The sequence below is a fragment of the Schistocerca cancellata genome, chromosome 5 (assembly GCF_023864275.1).
Source record: "Schistocerca cancellata isolate TAMUIC-IGC-003103 chromosome 5, iqSchCanc2.1, whole genome shotgun sequence".
Lineage (NCBI taxonomy): Eukaryota > Metazoa > Arthropoda > Insecta > Orthoptera > Acrididae > Schistocerca > Schistocerca cancellata.
Genome location: NC_064630.1, coordinates 242,138,031 through 242,157,329, shown reverse-complemented (window position 1 = coordinate 242,157,329; position 19,299 = coordinate 242,138,031). Strand labels below are relative to the sequence as shown.

At 41.9% G+C, this 19,299-nt stretch overlaps 1 protein-coding gene across 7 annotated transcripts in view; it reads left to right on the top strand.

Moving 5' to 3' along the window:
• Positions 1-19,299, top strand: part of LOC126188203 (endoribonuclease Dicer-like) — a 425,024-nt gene that overhangs the window by 122,929 nt on the left and 282,796 nt on the right. The window lies entirely within an intron of this gene.

Below are 19,299 nucleotides of genomic sequence, written 5' to 3'. Positions count from 1 at the left end.
TCCAACATGATAATGGGCGAAGGTCCAGCAGCTAGTGTTCACTTTTTTAATCATCACAATACGTATACCATATTTGCTGCCTTTGCAAAACAAGGGGGGGGGGCATAGTTCGATAAATTCCAGGACAAGATGCATGAACATAAACTGGGAACATTGAAACATGGACTTCATTTTCAACAGAATATTTTGTGGAAACATGTCCAGGAAAGTGAAGCCTGTGGTGCCTCATGAATTTCGGTGTGAATTCTAGAAACACTCGCCCTTCAACCGTCTCAAACACTCGCTATTTTAGGTATGAGTGCAGCAGAGTGAGAAAGTTTCTACCAATCCACCTGTTTTTATGTGCAGGTCGGACGTTTGTTATTAGAAGGCTGTAAGAAGGGCGAGTCACTGATGATGACAGGTGTTTGCTACCAGCGCCACAGAAGATGTGATGAAAACTCGGGGAATAATTATGTAGTATTCTTTGATGTGTTAGTGTCTGTGGTGATTATAAAAAAGACTAATGAACAATTGAATATAGATTTCTATGCACGTTCATGTATTGGACTCGGAGAAGTCAAGATGCATGTTCATATTTTCATATGGTTTTTAAACCAACTCTTATGTCTCAATGTACTTAATTATTTCTAAGACTTAAGATATGAGTTAGGTGATGAAGATATTTATATGTCTAAAAAGAGAATTTTGTTCTGCATAGAAGTTCTAGTACATCGTTAACCAACGAGTAAGTTGACAAGAAAGTTCCTATATGTGATCAATTCATTACCACCTAAGTGACAGGACATGAAGAAAACAGGAATTTAAAGATGGAAATGGAAAGAAGATATTAGGGGCTACCGTAGCAACCAGGCCTAACAAGATACGAGAACTGTTTCCAGTAATCGTATTGAGTCCAGTAAACCAATGGAAGAAAGTGGTGAGTGCCACGCAGTAAAAGACATGAGTAAGTAATAGCGAAGAAAACAGGAGAGAAGACCTCAACTTTTCGACTAAGAAAATTGGGTGTTGAGAGTAAGCAGTCTTCACACACATACATTATGCAGTAACCAACTACCGATGCCGACTGCGCCAGCTGCTGCTCACTGGTGCTAACTCCGTGTCCGCTTGCTGCCGCTGACACTGAGATCAACATTCAACGCCACTGGCGCCAGTGCTGTCCGCCAGCGCTGATTACACTTTTGCTCACCAATGCCGCTAGAACTATGCCGGGTGAGCGAAAACTCATAATTATTTGGCAAAAGTTGAGGGGACGGTTAAATCATAAACTGTTGTTATAGTTATTGGACTCAATGGTGAATTTTCTTTTAGATGATTACTAGGCCTAAGATCAATAAAATTATGGATTAAGAACAGCAACAAACTTCAGGGCCAGCCATGGTCATGACAGTGAATAGAGACATGCCAGAGTGGACCGAAGTGGCAAATTTAATCGAAGGATAAGTCTAAAGTTAGACTCAGTAAATACCCAGTTAAATGCTAGATTAGATGACCAAAGTGCTAAGTTGGATGGCCAGAAGGCTGATTCAGTCACTCTGAGTGAAAAATTAGATGCTAAAAGTGAAGCCTTGAACAGTCAAGCAGCAAATATAGTTTTACTAAAGACTGAATTTGTCTCCTTAAATAATAAGGTAGAAAATCTGAAGCTAGATTTAAAGAGTGAACTCACTAGTTCTTTGAATACTCACGTTAATCAACTAATTACTGAATTTGACAAGAGACAGGATGAGCAACTTCAAAATTAAAGTAAAAGATTAGAATTTGACATTGAAGATAAATATAATAATGTAGAATCAAAATTTAGTGAAAATTAAAATTTTGTGAAAATGTATGAAATGTTAAATATAATTCCATAAGACAGGAAATGAATACTTTAAAAGAGAGCCCAGAGTGACCTAAGGAAGTAATGTCGATTATTCTGTCGAAAATCTCAGGTGTTACTACAAGCATTTTTAGGTCACAAGTAGATAATATAGGACGAAGTTTTAAAGAAAGAATAGCCAACTTTGATGTTATAAATGTAAGTAGTTTGGCTGGCAGAAACATTTGAACTAATTAAAGATCGAGAATTTACCGAGACTGTAATCTCCGGAAACGTTTTGATTGTTGCTTTTTTCAAACTTAATGATAATAGCAATGTTATAGACGACTTATGTGAAGAATTCAAACTTGTCCATGACAGAGTAGAAAATAAAATAACTTTACCTGTTGTTTGTTTCCTAGTAAAATGGTAATTGTTTTGTTGCGGGGAGGCTTTCACACAAAATTTAATGAGAAGTATTGTGTTGTAACTGCGACCGGAATGGTCACTGGGTTGACATGAGATAAAGCATGGCAGGACCCACGGAGCAGCCCGTGAACAGCAACACAAATGGGAGAGGACGGACATGACCAACGGACCTTTGAACAACAACAATATTGAAACAACAGTCAGAAGAAAACCTAACTTGACAACCATGTCCACTCGTACACAGAACAAGAAAGTCAATACGCTGTCTAAGGCGAGGTGATATGTCCAGAGATGTGCGCAAGATTATACTGACTGGCTGAGCAAGAGGCAGGCACTTAAATACGTGATCGGGGGTACCGCTATTGGGTGCTGGGACCACGTGTTCCTCTGTGGCGCCCTCGCACTAAATGTTGGTCAGGAGGCGCGTGCCACCACGGCTTACGGCGCAATGGTGCAGAAACCTCTGTGGGTCTTCAATGTCCATGCTGTCTGGCGCGGATTCAGATTCCGCGGCGTGCGGTACCAGATCCCTCCCCCTGAAACTTGTGTGTAGGGGTGGAAACGCCCCAGACGGTGCAGGGTGGGCGGCAGTGGGAAGAAGAGCTGGGCTCATCAACCACCGTTGGTGGGGAGGAAGGGATGCCCGAGGTATCTTGAGACTCAGGAGGGACAGGACTTAAACGAGTCGAGTGACTGTGACAAACCGATCGGATGTGGCCCTCCTTGTTACATAGCGTGCAAGTTTTCCAGCGGTGGGGACAATCAGCTTGAGAATGTGCAGTAAAGCACTGTGGGCAAGACGGAAGTTGACCGCGCAACCAGCGATGAGGGGTGACTGGAGGCGCTGATGCCATAGAGAAGTTGGACAATGAGGAGTCTTGATGGTGCTGGCCTCTGTCGTCCGGGCCATGTTGACGTCGCAGGGGCGGAACCCGCCATGACGCCTCTATCACCACCACCGGCGGTCACATCCTAAGATGCTAGTTAGCCGCTTGAGGAATTTCAAAGGAGAGGGCGATGCAGAGAATCTTTTCTGGGGGAGGGGGGGGGGTTGAGCCAGCTGAACCACCACATCCCGGATCAGGTAGTCCGCGTACGAAGCCTTACACTGCTGGTTGGTGCGCGTAAAATCGCATCGACGGCTGAGACCCTGCAAGTCCTTGACTCAGGAACGATACGATTGACCAAGCTGTGTGAGGTAATGGGCGAGTCATGGCGCCCTGAAAATATTCTAAGTTAAGAGTTGGTGGCCACCGCTCGGCAAGGCGCGGCTTGTTAGCAAGTGAGCTGAACCACGCGGTCCATCGACCGCATGGCTGGGATTTCCTCTGTGACGAGGATGGTGCTTTGTGTCAATGAAGGAGACACGCTGGGAGTGCCAAAGATGGCGGACTTTGTGAAACCTTAATGGCAGACATTTCACAGTTCATATAGAAATTAATAGTAGCCAGATGAATCCTGATACCTCGAAAAGAAACATGTACATTACCATTATTTGCATGATGATTCTGATGGTGTAATTAGATTTTCAATATATTTATTAGTTTAAAGTTTAGTATCTGACGATAAATTATACAAGTAACACCCAGCAACGAATTTCCAAAATATAAATGCTTCATCTGGTTTTGTCGATTGCTGTGTCTTTAAAAGCTGTTAGTGTCAACCTAAATTGTTATGAATTACAGACATGGAAACTTAAATGGTACATGAGTTATTGGAGGTCAAAGTGGCTGATTACTATGGATTGCATCAGGCCATAAGTACTCCACAGTTAACTTGAAGAAACGGTAGCAGCATGCCTTTAAATATATTTATTCATCTATGTCTTTGTTTATATCCGATATATATACTATTCATCAAGAAATTGGTTAAATATTTACTGTGTTTTAGAAAGCACAGAGACATTAGGCTACTGGCCTACCTTTTGTTCTATTCTTTTGATATATGTTTATTTAATTTGTTTATGTATCTAATAATGTGTGTTACAGCATGTTTATGGTCCAGCTGTAGGAATATTTATTTAATTTCAAGTATTTAAATGTAAATCCAGTATTTCATATGTGCTTAAATATGTTTGTGAGTGTACGTTCACTTGGAGACATGGAGGCAGCGCTCTAACCAATCACAGCGCTCGTTAATAGTGAGACTGTATGGAAGTGGGGGAGAAGGATCGTTTCAAGAGAGGACATGAGGGCAGTTCTGGACAGGATGGGAGGTGCTGGACAAAACGATGCGGCAGATGTACGGTCACGAGAGAGACTTAGTGTGGAGCGGTTTGTGTGTAGTCGCGAGACATAAAAATACTTCGGAGTGCGGACTTGTGAACTTGTGAGATTTCCGAGGTTTCTACAGTGAAGACATAGTGTGCGTTTAGAACTGAATATCTCGTGAGCTATGTTGTTGTTCATAACTAAATACGTGCAGTAGGAATCTATTGTTTCCCTGTTATTCAACTTATATTTTATTTAATTGCTGGACCATCGACACCAATAAGTGTTTTGCAGAAATATCCCTCATTCTCAAAAGTACTTTTACTATCATACTCATCATTTAAAGTCGTTAAGATAGTACCTGCAGATTTAATTGCAATCTTTCATTAATAAATTTATATGTTACATTCATAATTTGCAATTGCCAAGTGACAGAAACCTTCGACCATTCGATTCATGTGTATATTCTTATTGTATACTGTAGACTCAGCAGTATTTGGCCTGTAATGCGGCAACTACGTATCCCACCCCCTAGACAACAAAACCAGGCAAAACTTTTAATATTGCAACATTGAGTCTGAGGGTGCGTAGTCATTGCGAAAGCTCGCAGGTGGAACTCCAGCCAAGAGGTGACCACATGATAGCGTTGGGAATAATAGTTTGTCAGCAAAAGACATATCTCCTGCTGCTGTTGCTCCAGTAGACAGACCAACTTCGCCCCCATGCCAACAATGACCACCGTTTACCTCGTCTCCAAAATGTTGTAACTGCAACTGGAACGGTCGCGGGGTTTACTTGACGGAAAATATGCTGGGACCCACGGAGTGGCCCGCTAATAGCAAAACAAAAGGGAAAGGACGGACATGACCAACGAAAGGCTTTATGAACAACAACAAGATTGAAACAACAGAGTCACAAGAAAACCTAACTAGACAACTATGTCCACTCGTACACAGAACAAGAAAGTAAATACGCTGTCTAAAGTGAGGCGATATGTCCAGAGACATAAGCATGATTAGACTGACTGGCTGAGCGAGAGGCAGGCGCTTAAATACATGATTGGGGGCGCCGCTATTGGCCGCTGGGACCACGTGTTCCTCTGTGGCGCCCTCGTGCTAAATGTTGGCCAGGAGGTGTGCGCCACCATGGCTTAGGGCGCAATGGTGCAGAGACCTCTAGGGGTCTTCGACGTCCATGTTGTCTGGTGCGGATTCAAATTCCGCGGTGCACAGTACCACATATTGGTCCGTAAGTAATTGAGTGAGGTTAATGTCAGTCTCCCAGGGACGTTAATGTTCTGTGTTAACGGGCGGAGTGACGACCATCAGATACCTAGTTGTTTTCGGTGTTTCTTCTGTACAATTTTTCCTACACTAAATGCCCTTCAGATCTTAAACTATTTTGTAATCTATTCTTGAAGTCTTATACTGGCCTATTATCCACCTTTAGAGAGACATATTAGTTGATTAGTTTGCTCTTGCTTCTAGAGCCTTGTCTTTACTTGGTTGACAAGTAATGGCTACTACAAGTAATTGATATCAAGGCCATAATCCTTCTTGTAGTAATAGCAATAAGTGATCGTATCACTATTCATGGTCTCAAATCCCGGCATTAGTGTATTGTTTGGAAGAAGTCGTCCTAAGTATTTAAGTAACCTTCATGCTCCACTTAAGTCAGTGGTGGTCTCGAATCCTAGAATCAGCATATAGTTAGGTCTTAATTTGGTCTAAGCTATCCTTGGAGAGGAATCAAGGAATATTAGATTAATAGAAAATGGAATTTTATATGAATCATTACATAATTGTGATAACGTGATACATAATTTTTACCCTTTGTGAGATATAATGTAAATGGGAGGGTTTGTATCACTTTTGGAAGGGGTGGGTAATGTAAGTACAAGCATGACTAACACTAATCAAACACCCTACCCGTCAGACAATGCTCACAGATAAGTGTAACTGATTCTTCACCATTTACCGTTCCATAGGTGTTGCTAAGATTTATCTTTGGGGGGCTTCAAAGGTGAAGGTGAGAATGTCTGTTCTTTAGGAGACGTTTAACGTCATACCTCCTTCAACTTCTCACTCAAGTACCAGCGAAGTATGGATTGTGGGGAAGGGGGTGGGAAGGGTTTTCCTGTCTCCCTTTCTCTTCTCCGATCTTAGCAACTGTTTCTACTTTTTCCTTTCTTGCTTCTCATCTGAGTACCGGTGTCCACCCTGATAACTGAGTGGTTAGCGTGACAGATTGCCATCCTGCGGGCCCAGGTTCGATTCCCAGCTGGGTCGGAGATTTTCTCTGCTCAGGGACTAGGTGTTGTGTTGTCTTCATCATTTCATCCCCATCCGGCGTGCAGGTCACCCAGAGTGGTGTCGAATGTAAAAGACCTGCACCGAGGTGGCCGGACCTTCCCCGCGAGGGGCCTCCCGGCCAATGACGCCAAACGTTCATTTCCATTTCGCATCTGAGTACCAGTCTACCTTTCCCACTTTCCATAAGCATATACTTCTATCGCTGAAGTCCTTCTTATTTTCTGTGAGTTCCAATAACCTTCAACTTATTTCATATAAGTAGGCCGAAGAATCAGGATACCTAAACACACATCTTCACACACACAAAGATATACTTAAACACAAACAGGAGAATTATGAATTAGAAACCTGAAGCGATGTCAGAACTGCCAAGGTATGTAGGGGAATAAAGATATATGTACATCTGAGTAGATGCACATATTACATTGTTGATATGTGACGGTTCCGCATCGTTATTTTTGTTTTGTTGCTCTCAAATATATATTTACATGTATATAAAGACAGGAGAATAACAATCAACACACGTGCTATGCTAGTCCTTTGAGAAAAGGCATAGTATCTACTGGGAGTTGGTAAATACAGGCAGACATAGCATCTACTGTGTTTGGGCATGATATCTGTCTATATAGTAGGAGTGAGGAGTGAAAGAGGACTTTAGGGCAGGGGTTCCCAACAAAATTTTCTTGAGGACCTCCTCATTGAGCATGATTGGTACCTTGTCATATCGCAGTGTCAAGTACCTGAAAAAGCCAAATTAAGAGTATTTATACGTTTTCTATTTTTGGTACTTAGAAAAAACATTGACATATTCATTATTGATAAAATATTGAACTTAAAACTTTTTCAACTTAGCCGTCATTGTTATTGTTAAATTTTTGATTATTGCTCAAAATCTTTATCTTCAAATCTGGGTGTTTAGTATAACAAACTCCTTAAGAAAATAAAAATTGAGTATGAACTGAAAATGACAGGAAAAAATTAAACCTGAGTGTATTGGTCCTTTAACTGTACTACACTTTAGATTGCATTGAGTAGACATGTGGAAAAAAAAAAAAAAAAAAAAAGAAAACACTAATTTCATACTAGGTATTATTTATTTGAAAAAAAAAAAAATACAGTTACAACAAAGTACCCCAACAGTATACAGTTAGTTTTAATTTTCAGTTCTTAATGAGATGAGTTCAATCTGACCTTTGAGTCCATTGTATCTGAAATATTAGGTTCCAAACTTGAAGCTTTCACTCTGAAATCCGTCCGCATGTCGAGCCGATTCCTATATTTGTTTTTCATGAAATACGTGGAAGAAAATGCTTGCTCACACCGTATCTGGTTGCAAATGGAAGGATCTTTTTCATTGCCTCATCTCCAAGTTTCTTGTAGTCCTTGCGTGCTGATGCCCAGAAGTCTGTAATTTTATCACCGATGAAAATGTTTATCATACCACAGCTGGACAGATCCACAAGTTGATCTTGCTCTTCTTCAGTGAGGCCTTGGAATTTGTCTATTTCTTCACAGCTGAAGGGATTTCGAATCCATCTGTCATCAGGGTCAGGTTCAGGGAAATATTCTCTAAAAGTGGTGGCTAGGCTGCGTAGATGCTCGGCTACATTGATCTTGATCTGGTCAGGCAAACTCTCCTCTGATGACTCCAAGAATTGTTTTAACGTAGCAATGTTAGTTAGTGACTCATTTTCTATCCTTGATGCCCAGATCTGACACTTTTTGACCATAGCACTTATCTTATCCTCAAATTTGAACATGTCTACATTTTTTCCTTGTAAACTCAAGTTTAACACATTAAAGTGTTCAAACACATCAGCTAAGTACGCAACTGAGAAAAGTCAAGAGAAGTTAGTGAGGAAATCCGCGTACTTTGTCTCGAGAAGGAAGACACGAACCTCATCTCTTAAGTTCAAAAAATCTTGACAAGATCCTACCTCGACTAAGCCATCTTACTTCCGTATGAATAAGAAGTTTCTCATGCTCACTGCCGATCTCTTTGCACAACAAAGAAAATAATCTGGATTGCAGATGTCGAGTTTAAATGTAGTTGATGATTTGAACTACTTCGTTAAGTATCTTTTGCAAAGGTTCAGGCAATCTTTTGGCTACTAAGGCTTCATGATGGATACAACAGTGAGTCCATTTCACCTCAGGGGCTACTGCTTTGAAACGAGTTTTTTTTTTTTTTTTTTGCCAGCCATCCGTCAACAAGCCTACACATTTTTTTCAGGGGAAATCTTGTTCATTGAGATAATTATTTAATGCAGTAAAGATATCATCTGTTGTTGTATGCAGTAGTTTCCATGAAAAAAGAAAATCTTCGAACACTTGGTCCTCCCATAAGAATGGTGTGAAAACCAACATTATAGCTTTTTTTGATATGTCGGTGCTTTCATCCAATTGTAAAAGAGGCTGTGTATGAACCACTCTGAGATTGTGTCATTCTTTGAGCAATACAAGGGGCTGTGTATGAACCACTCTGGTGAAAGTGTAAATTCAGAGCTCCAGAGTCACTTAACAAGAGTGGTGCTATCACACATAGATGTGATTTGATGCATCCTCCCTCACACAGTTACACCGCACCTGTTTCTAGTAAGAGGTTATTCCACAACTAATTTACAGAGGCCATCAGTGTAACCAGAACACTGTCGAATCCTTATGATTTATGACATGTACTTGGCGCATTTCAGGCCAAATATTGTCTAGACAGAGCTTCTGAGTAACTATAGATACAGTTGCAATGATCAGTGGAGAAACGAATGGCAGCTTGGACAGCAAAGAGGGTAATAAATATAATACATCTGGCCTTTTCAGTCAAAACATAACAAGCTTAGTTGAGTGAGAATGATGAAATTCTCATATCAGTACAAGACAGCGAAAAGTCAGAAGTATTTCTATAGAAGTGCTATGCTTAACAGATTGTGTAGAAGTCACAGAAATTGAACAAATGGACCAAGATGGATACAAGTTAGGATCACTCTGCTGCAAGTGTTGTATGACAAAAAGGGGAGTGCCTTCATACAAAAAGGGGAATGAAGTTTCAGAACATAGATCTCAATTAATACTGCGTGAAACAGCTATTTGGGTGCTATACTTTGTTAATAGACAGAAACATGGTGCATGGTAGCAGTTTTGACACTCTGTAGGCACCCATCAGGAAATGTTTTTAAACTTAATTAGCAACTTAGTTTGAAAAACTGAGAAGGGATTTTATGTTGAGAGTTTAATACAATTTCATTGCCGATAGTCCTGATCGAGGACACCTTGAGTTACTAATGCCCAGGATTGGTTTACAGCAACATTTGCAACAAAAATAGGACATCGTGAAACAGCAGTTGAGGGCTTATTTTTAAATCTGTCTTTAATGTAATAGAAATAACTTCCATTATAAATTATTTATCTTGCCGTGATGCTCAAGTGGCAAAATAAAATGTCCCTATCAATCAACTTTAATTCAGAAAGGAAAAGGGAAAATTACACAGAATTGTAAATGGTGATTTAGTTAAACTATTCAGAGAGAATTTACAAGATGAAAAATGGGAAGAAATTTATCAAGGAAATAATGAATGCAGTTTTCCTTCACAACTGGTCAGAGACATCTACAATAGAAGCCAAGAAAATAGGTGGCCAGCATCTGGGATCAAAATATCTTGTAGTTTAGTCAGTGTGAAGAATTAGATGTAATCAAGTGACTTTAGGAGAATACAAGATGACTTTTTCTAATTGGTGTGGTGAATGACAGCTTGATGTAAATAGAGAAAAATGTAAGTTAATGCAGATGAGTAGGAAAAACAAACCTGTAATGTTCAAATACAGCATTAGTAGTGTGCTGCTTGGCAGTGTCTTGTCAGTTAAATATCAAGGCATAATGCTGCAAATCAATATGTAAATGGAATTAGCTCGTAATGGCAGTAACAGGGAAGGTGAAGGTGGACTTTGGTTTATGGGGAGAATTTTAGGAAGTGTATCTCAACTATAAAGAAAACTGTAGTTCTTGAGTAGTGATAGAGTATGTGGGACCCTCACCAAGTTGGATTAGAGGAAGACACCAAAGCAATTGAGATGCTTACTGCTAGATCAGCACACTGGTATTATGGAGGTGCTTAGTGAACTCAAATTGGAGTCCCTGGAGGGACTTTTCTGTGGCACTAGTGAGAAAATTCAGAGAACCGGTATTTGAGGCTGACTGCAGAAAGATTGTACTGCTGCCGACATACATTTAGTATAAGGGCCACGAAGATAAGGAAAATTAGTGCTCATACAGAGGCACATAGACAGTTGTTTCTCCTTTGCTCTATTTGTGAGTGGAACAGGGAAGGAAATGACTAGTAGTGGTACAAGATACCCTCCGCCATGCATCACACTGTGGCTTGTGAAGTATGTATATAGATGTAGATCAAGACTTAAAAATGCACTGCAGGCAGAATTTTTCAGCATGCCATCAAAAAGGCAAAAACCATGTACAAAGTGCAAAAATATTGAAATTCCAAGAAGAAGACAAGGTCAATTTGGCGCATTATGAAATTAAAATCAATGTCTACTGAATTCAGTCAATTCTTTCTAACAATTGCTGAAAGCATGTGGACAAAAAAATTGTCCTTCAAAAGCAAATCCAGTAAACTTAATTAGATAGGCAATACATACTTCACCACCAGGCATTAGTTTTGCCAACTCATCTGATGGGGATATCATAAAAATCATTAGGTCACTACACTGGAGGTAACATTTTGGCTATTATGTTAGTTCAACCGAAATACTAAAATATTGTACAGACTTGAGAGCCTGCAAACGTTCATAAAAATGGATAGTAGACATCAGGCAGGAAATTGTAACTCCCCAAATATTAAAAATTAAAGTAAAAAAAAAATCATTAACTACTTCTTCTGTAATTTATCATGGTGTTTTAATTTTGAGAAATACATACCAGTTAATATGAAAAAGATTTAAATTTACATAGATGCTTAGTCTGAAGTAGTTGATAAAGAGAGCAGCTGAGTTGTGCTTATCAAAGTAGATGTATTTCTTCTAATATACGAGGTGCCCATGATTGAAATTCCAGTTTCAGAGTGCCGAATGATATCAAATTTGAATAGTGTATAATAACATAGGGGGAAAGTCATGGGGGGAATAAAAAAACAAAAATTTGACCAGTAAGTGCTGCTGTAAGTGTCGGAATATGCACATCAACAGATAAACAGCATATGGTGGTCCGTCAGACACCCAACATGACTGTCTCCATGAAGGATTGTGTGCTGCTGGTAAAGATCTTTTACAAGGTTAGTGATTGTGCACCAGTAGCTTGCAAAAGTTCCAGACACTCAAGAGTATGAAAAAGGCATTAATCTGATGTCTGCTAAGAGTTTGAAGAAAACAATTACAAAATTTGAAAAGACAGGTTCTGTTGAAATGCAGTGTGGCAGAGGTAGGATGCAGTTGAACCAACATTTGATGACGATGTGGCAACAGGATTGCAGGAGTGGTCGAGTGGTGGTGTGTAAACGTGTGGTGCATGGGTAATTGCCCGAATCTTGGACATGCCTGTGAGCACAGTGCATAAAATCCTACAAAATATCCTGGATTGCTATCCATACAAAATCACCCACGTTCAGGAGTTGCTTCCTGTTGACCTGCCAGCAAGGCAAATGCTCACTCCGGAATTTCTTGCTCGCATGTAATGAAGCCCCTTCCCATCGCCAAGGATATGTCAATATCCAGAATTGCAGAATATGGGCAATGGAAAATGTGCGTGCGCATTGGCCAGTACCACTCCATTCTGCAAAGGTGACTGTGTGGTGCGGGTTGACGGCATTGTCAATTATAGTGCCATATTTTTTCAATGAGATGAGGCCTGCAGTTTCTGTTACCTGTACTGTCACTAGTAAACATTCTGAGGGGCTTTTGCACACCAATGTTGTTCCAACCCTTCAACTGTGTGGATGTGTGGGTAAGATCATTTTTAAGCCAGAAGGCAGTCCTCTGCACATAGCGCAGCTAGTGAAGTAGGTGCTGCAGAGGCATTTTGACAGGGGCGATTCTAGAAGTCAGTGAAGGGGGGGGGGGGATCAATGGCGGGGGGAAGGTTGGGGGAATGGAATATCGCTTAACAAAAGGAGGGTTGGGGTCCTCTACTGAGAAATAGGTAAAATTTGGTGTTGGTTAAAGTAGTTTTTGGTAACTGTTTTGGAGTTCAGGGTAAAAACACATCTACAGACTGTGTTTGCCCAGGAAAATAAATTGCTGACCCCAGACAAAAACCTACTTAAAATTTACGTAAATTGCTGACCCCAGACAAAAACTTTGGAATCAACGGACATCTGGGTGAAATTGTATTATTTTCCTGTATTTCAAAGTTTTTGAAATCACCGGACATCTGGGTCAAATTGCATTATTTTCCTGGGCAAATGCAGTCTGTAGACACGTTTTTACCCTGAACTCCAAAACAGTTACCAAAAACTACTTTAAGCAACACCAAATTTTACCAATTTGTTCGTGGGCGCACATGGCATACTAAGCTTTCTTGATTATTGTAAGTGTTACTCGTACATTAATATACATCCAATGTATATTAATAAATAATAAGATGTCCATTTTAAGTTAAATGATATTTATTGGCTTAGATAGTAAGCTATTGCTGCTCTTATTCTTTTGTTAAAATTTGATTGAAATATATTGTAACCTATATTGCTACATAATTATAAAAAAATGATTGAATCTGTTGAAGTAATATATTTGTTGATTTCTGCAGTCATTTTATCCAGTGTAATATGGTACTCTGTTGGGAGCCCCCCCCCCCCCCTCCCCGCCACAGCCCCTGCATTTTGTAAATGCTAGAATTATGAGCTGTCATTTCCCTACAGCCAAGCTCTCCAAATTACCTGATCTTAATTCGTGTGTCTTGTGGCCGTGGGGTTATTTTAAAGATGTTGTCTTCAGTGCTCCAATCACAAATATAGCTGAATTGAATGAACGCATTGTGCAATGCATTCTGAATGTGACCCCTGAGACGCTCCGATCTCTTGTGAAACATGCTGTTTCTCGATGTCAGCTTGTGGCAGAAAACAGTGGACAGCAAATTGAACATGTCTTGCACCAGTTTCATGACAATTAGGAACTAATGGATGACATTTTGCATTTTATGTGGTATTTGGCCTCAGACCATTAAAAACTGATGTAATTTTTGTTTTATGCAATTTTTGGGTCCAGGACAATTAAAAACGGATATTTTGGATCCGATGTGGTTTGACCTAGCCATGGTTGATTGGCTTACCTAACAGTGCCGCAATTGTTGGCTACCAAACTTGCGCAGTCATGCGCAGTGAACAGTATGGGTGGTGTAGTCATCATATTGCAATTCATATGTCATTTGTAACTGACCCCGTTTACGTTAAGACACTTATAGTACCAATTAAGGGTAAAATTTTCATTAAACTTTTTGGTCCCATGACATTTCTCTCTGCATCACTAATGTGCTGCTCAAATTTGATGTCATTCTGAGCACCAGTTTTCTCTCTGTACAGCATTTTGTACCTATAAATTTAGTTATGGACATCCTGAAGATATCATACATAAAGAAATCTATAAATAATTACTGTAATTATTAGAATGAGTATATTAGCTATAGTCCCATCAGTTGCTGGTTTATTTCACTAAAGGAGCCTGCAGTGGTTATTCAGGCAAATTAACTATGATTTGACCTGAGCGTGTAATTCTGAAGTCTGGTGCTGGATCACATTGTGTAAATCTCCCAGTGTTTCCTCTAGGCAGTTGACATTGTGTAAATCCCTCATTATTCCCTTGACACAATTGCGAGATTTTGTCAGGTCATTGCTACAGACAAGTAACAATAGCTGATGTCCACATTGCCATGATCTTCTTATGCAGATCTCATCCAGAAATCATGTGTGCTCAATTTAATTTATTTCAGACGTATGGTAAAGTATTCAGAGCCCCTGTCAGGAACAAATTTTTGACCTCGTGTGTGTGTGTGTGTGTGTGTGTGTGTGTGTGTGTGTGTGTGTGTGTGTGCTGGGTTATAGATTCTGCTGTCAGCCTTCACGGTATCTGGGAGCCAGACCGAAGTCGGTAGCTAGACGGGCAAAAAATTTCATTATTTAAGACATATTCATTTCAGGATTTAATCAAACAATGGAAAATCCAGGACGGAATGTAACAATATAATGAAAAGGATAGTTGCTATTCACCATATAGTGGAGATACAGAGTCTCAGAAAGGCACAACAAAAAGACTGTCTGAAAGTGAGCTTTTGCCAACAAGGACTGTGTCAAAAATAGACAACATACACACACGCAAACACTCATGCAAACATTACTCACACATATGACCACAGTCTCTGGAGCAAGACTGTGAGCAACAGGGCATTATGGGAGAGGCAACCGTATGGGGGTAAGAAAGAGGCTAGGGTATGGAGGGGAAAGGATAGCAGGGAGGGAGGGGGGGGGGGGGGCAGTGGATGGTAAAGTGCTGCAGGGAGCGTACAGGGATGAGGTACAGAATGGGTCAGCTAGGTGCAGTCGGGAGGTTAGATGGAGGTTGAGGGAGAGGGGAGTTAGCAGAAATGGTGAGAAGTAAAAACACTGGGTATGTTAGTGAAATAACGGGCTGTGAAGTGCTGTAATGGGAGCTGGGAAGGAGCTAGATGGGTAAGGACAATGACTAATGAAGGTTGAAGCCAGGAGGCTTACAGGAACATAGGCTATATTGCAGGGAGAGTTACCACTTGCACAATTCAGAATAGCTGCTGGTGGTATGAAAGATCCAGATAACAAAGGCTGTGAAGCGCTTATTGAAATGAAGGATGTCGTGTTGGGTGGCGTGCTCAGCTATAGGGTGCGCCAGTTGTTTCTTGGCTACAGTTTGTTGGTGGCGATTCATGTGGACAGACAGCATGTTGGTTGTCATGTCCACATAGAATGCAGCACAGTGGTTGCAGCTCAGCTGGTAGATCACATGACTGGTTTCACATGTAGCCTTGCCTTTGTTGAGATAGGTGGCGTTTGTGACCGGACTGAAGTAAATGGTGGTGGGAGGATGTATGGGATAGGTATTGCGCCTAGCTCTTTTGCAGGGACCCGAGCCATGAGGCAAGGGTTTGGGAGCACATGTTACCTAGGGGTGGACGAGGATATTGTGTATGTTCGGTGGGCGACAGAATACCACTGTGGGAAGAGTGGGAAGGATAGTGGGTAGGACATTTCTCATTACAGGGCATGACAAGAGATAGTTGAAACCCTGGCAGAGAATGTAATTCAGTTGCTCCAGTCCTGGGTAGTACTAGTCTCAAGGGGAATGCTCCTCTGTGGTCGAATGATGGGGCTTTGAGAGGTGCTGGGCGACTGGAAAGATAAGGCACAGGAGATCTGTTTTTGTATAAGGTTGGGAGGGTAATTACGGTTTGTAAAGGCCTCAGTGAGACCCTCAGTATATTTCGAGAGGGACCGCTCATCACTACGGAAGTGATTGCCACAGGTGGCTAGGCTGTGTGGAAGGGACTCGACTCAGTGTGGAATGGAAGGTAGCTGTCGAAGTGGAGGTATTGCTGGTGGTTAATATGGACAGAGATTCTGATGTAGCCATCTTTGAGGTGGAGGTCAATATCAATGGAGGTGGCTCCTTAGGTTGAGTCAGACCAGGTGAAGCAAATGGAGGAGAAGGTGTTGAGGTTCTGGAGGAATGTGGATAGGGTGTCCTCACCTTTAATTCAGATCACGAAGATGTCATCAATCTGATCCGTGAGAGGGGTTTGGGGTTCTGGGTGTTTAGCAAGGATTCCTCTAGATAGCCCATGAATAAGTTGGCAAAGGATGGTGCCATGCGGGTGCCGAGAGCCATACCCCAGATTTGTTTGCAGGTAGTTCCTTCAAAGTAGTAGTAATTGTGAGTGAGGATATAGTTGGTCATTGTAACTAGATAGGAGGTTGTTGGTTTGGAATCCTTCAGGTGTTGGAAACGCTAGTGTTAAATAGCTCTAAGGCCCTGGGCATTAGGGATGTTCATGTAAACGCGTGTGATAAAGGGACAGGAACTGTGGAGATTAGATGGAGGAAATAGTATCTTTTATATCGGAGGGTAGGTTGCAGGTAATAGGCTGAAGGTGTTGGTCTGCGAGAGAAGAGATTCTCTCAGTGGGGGCACAGTAACTGGTCACAATGGGGCGTCCTGGGTGGTTGGGTTTATGGACTTTTAAGAAGTGTGTAGAAGGTAGAGGTGCAGGGAATGGTTGGGGTGAGGAGAGAGATGGACTCTGGGGAGATGTTGTGGGATGGATCTAAGCATGCGAGGAGAGACTGGAGGTGCTGCTGGATTTCAGGCTGACTCAGTTGACTCCTTCATCGAAACGTGATCCAGCCCCACTGACCCCAAATCACCCCCTGTTAACTTTCCAGAATTTGTTAACCTCGAACTTTGCATCACCATAATTTGTCAAATCATTCAACATGCAAACTAACTTTACATCTGCAGAAAGATCAGCAATCCACCACCTAAATACTGATCCCAGTGGTATAATCCTACCTTATGACAAAGGTGACACAACTGTTGTTTTGTACCACAAGCATTACCTGGCAGAAGCACTCCACCAGCTGTCAGATTCATCCACCTACAGTGACCCCATTCGAGAAATTCAGCAGCATCTCCAGTGGACCCTCAAATCCTTAGGTCCATCCCAGAATCTCTCCCCCAGAGTCTCTCTCTCACCTCACCCCTGCCACTCCCTGCATTCCTATCTTCTACTTGCTTCTTAAGTCAATAAATCCAACCACCCAGGACAACCCATTTTGGCTGTTCCTGTGCCCTCACTGAGAGCATCTCTGCTCTCGTAGACCAACACCTTCAGCCTATTACCCGCAACCTACCCTCCTATATAAAAGATACCAATCATTTCCTCCATTGGCTCTTCACAGTTCCTGTTTCTTTACCACATGCCTTTACACTAACATCTGTAATGCCCACGGCCTTATTGCTATTGTTCACTACCTTTCCCAAGGCCTGATGGCTTCCAAACTGACCACCTCCTTCTTAGCAACCATGCCCAACAATATTCTCACCCAAAATTACTTCTCCTTTGAAGGCATTACCTACAAAAAAAAATTTGGGGTATGGGTATGGGCACCCGTATTGCAAAATCTTACTTGAAACTGTTCATGGGCCATCTAGGGGAGTCATTCCTAAACACCCAGAATCCCAAACACCTCACCTGGTTTAGATTCATTGATGACACCTCTGTGATCTAGATCAAGATTGAGGACACCGTATCCACATTCCTCCTGAACCTCAACACATTCTACCCCATTCGTTTCAATTGGTCCTACTCAACCCATCAGAGCCACGTTCCTCGATCTTCACCTCCACCTCAAAGGTGGCTTTATCAGCACCTACATAGTGTGTCACTGAGGCCATTACAGATCGTAATTGCCCTTCCAACCTTGTACAAAAACAGATCTCCCATGCCTTATCTTTCCAGTCACCCAGCACCTTCCAAAGCCCCTCAGAAGAGCATTCCCTTTGTGACTCAATACCACCCAGGACTGGACTAATTGAATTACATTCCCCTCGAGGGTTTTGACTACCTCTCATCATACCCTGAAATGAGAAATGTCCTGCTCACTATCGTTCCCAACCATCCCGCAGTGTTATTCCGCCATTCATCGAACCTACACAATATATAAGACCATCACTACACAACCCTTGCTCACAACCCGTTACCTTATGGCTCAAATCCCTGTAACAGACTTAGAGACCTGTCCTATACATTCTCCCACTGCCACTGCCACCTACTCCGGCCCAGTCACAAATATCACCTATCCCATCAAGGGTAGGGCTCCTTTTGAAACCAGTTATGTGATCTACAAGCTGAGCTGCATTCTACGTGGGCATGACAACCAACAAACTGTCTGTCCGCATGAATGGTCACCGACAAACTGTGGCCAACAAACAACTGGAGCACCCTTTTGCTGAGCACGCTGCCCAACATGACTTCCTTCACTGTTTCACAGCCTGTGCCATCTGGGTCCTTCCCAGCTACTGCAGCTTTTCTTAATTATGCATGTGGCAACTCTCCCTGCATTATATCCTACGTTCCTGTAACCCTCCTGGCCTCGACCTTCATTAGTCATTGCCCTTACCCATCTAGCCCCTTCCCAGTTCCCATTACAGCACTATGCAGCCCTGTATTCCATCAACGCATCCAGTCTTTTTAGTTCTCTCCTTTTCCGCTAACCCTCTCCCCCCCTTCTCCCCCACTTTCCACCTCGTCCCTGCACACTTCCAACAGCACTTTACTGTCCCCCACCCCAACCTGATATCCCTCCCCCTCGCTGCCCCAGCCTCCTCCTTACTTCCACCCAATTTCCTTTCCCCTAATGCCCTGCCTATTGCAGTGTGGCTCTAGCTATCAGAGTCTGTGGTCATGTGTGTGTGGGTTGTGTTTGTGTGAGTATCTCTGTGTGTGTGTGTGTGTGTGTGTGTGTGTGTGTGTGTGTATGTTGGCTTTTTTTGACGAATGCCTTGGTGGCCGAAAGCTAACATG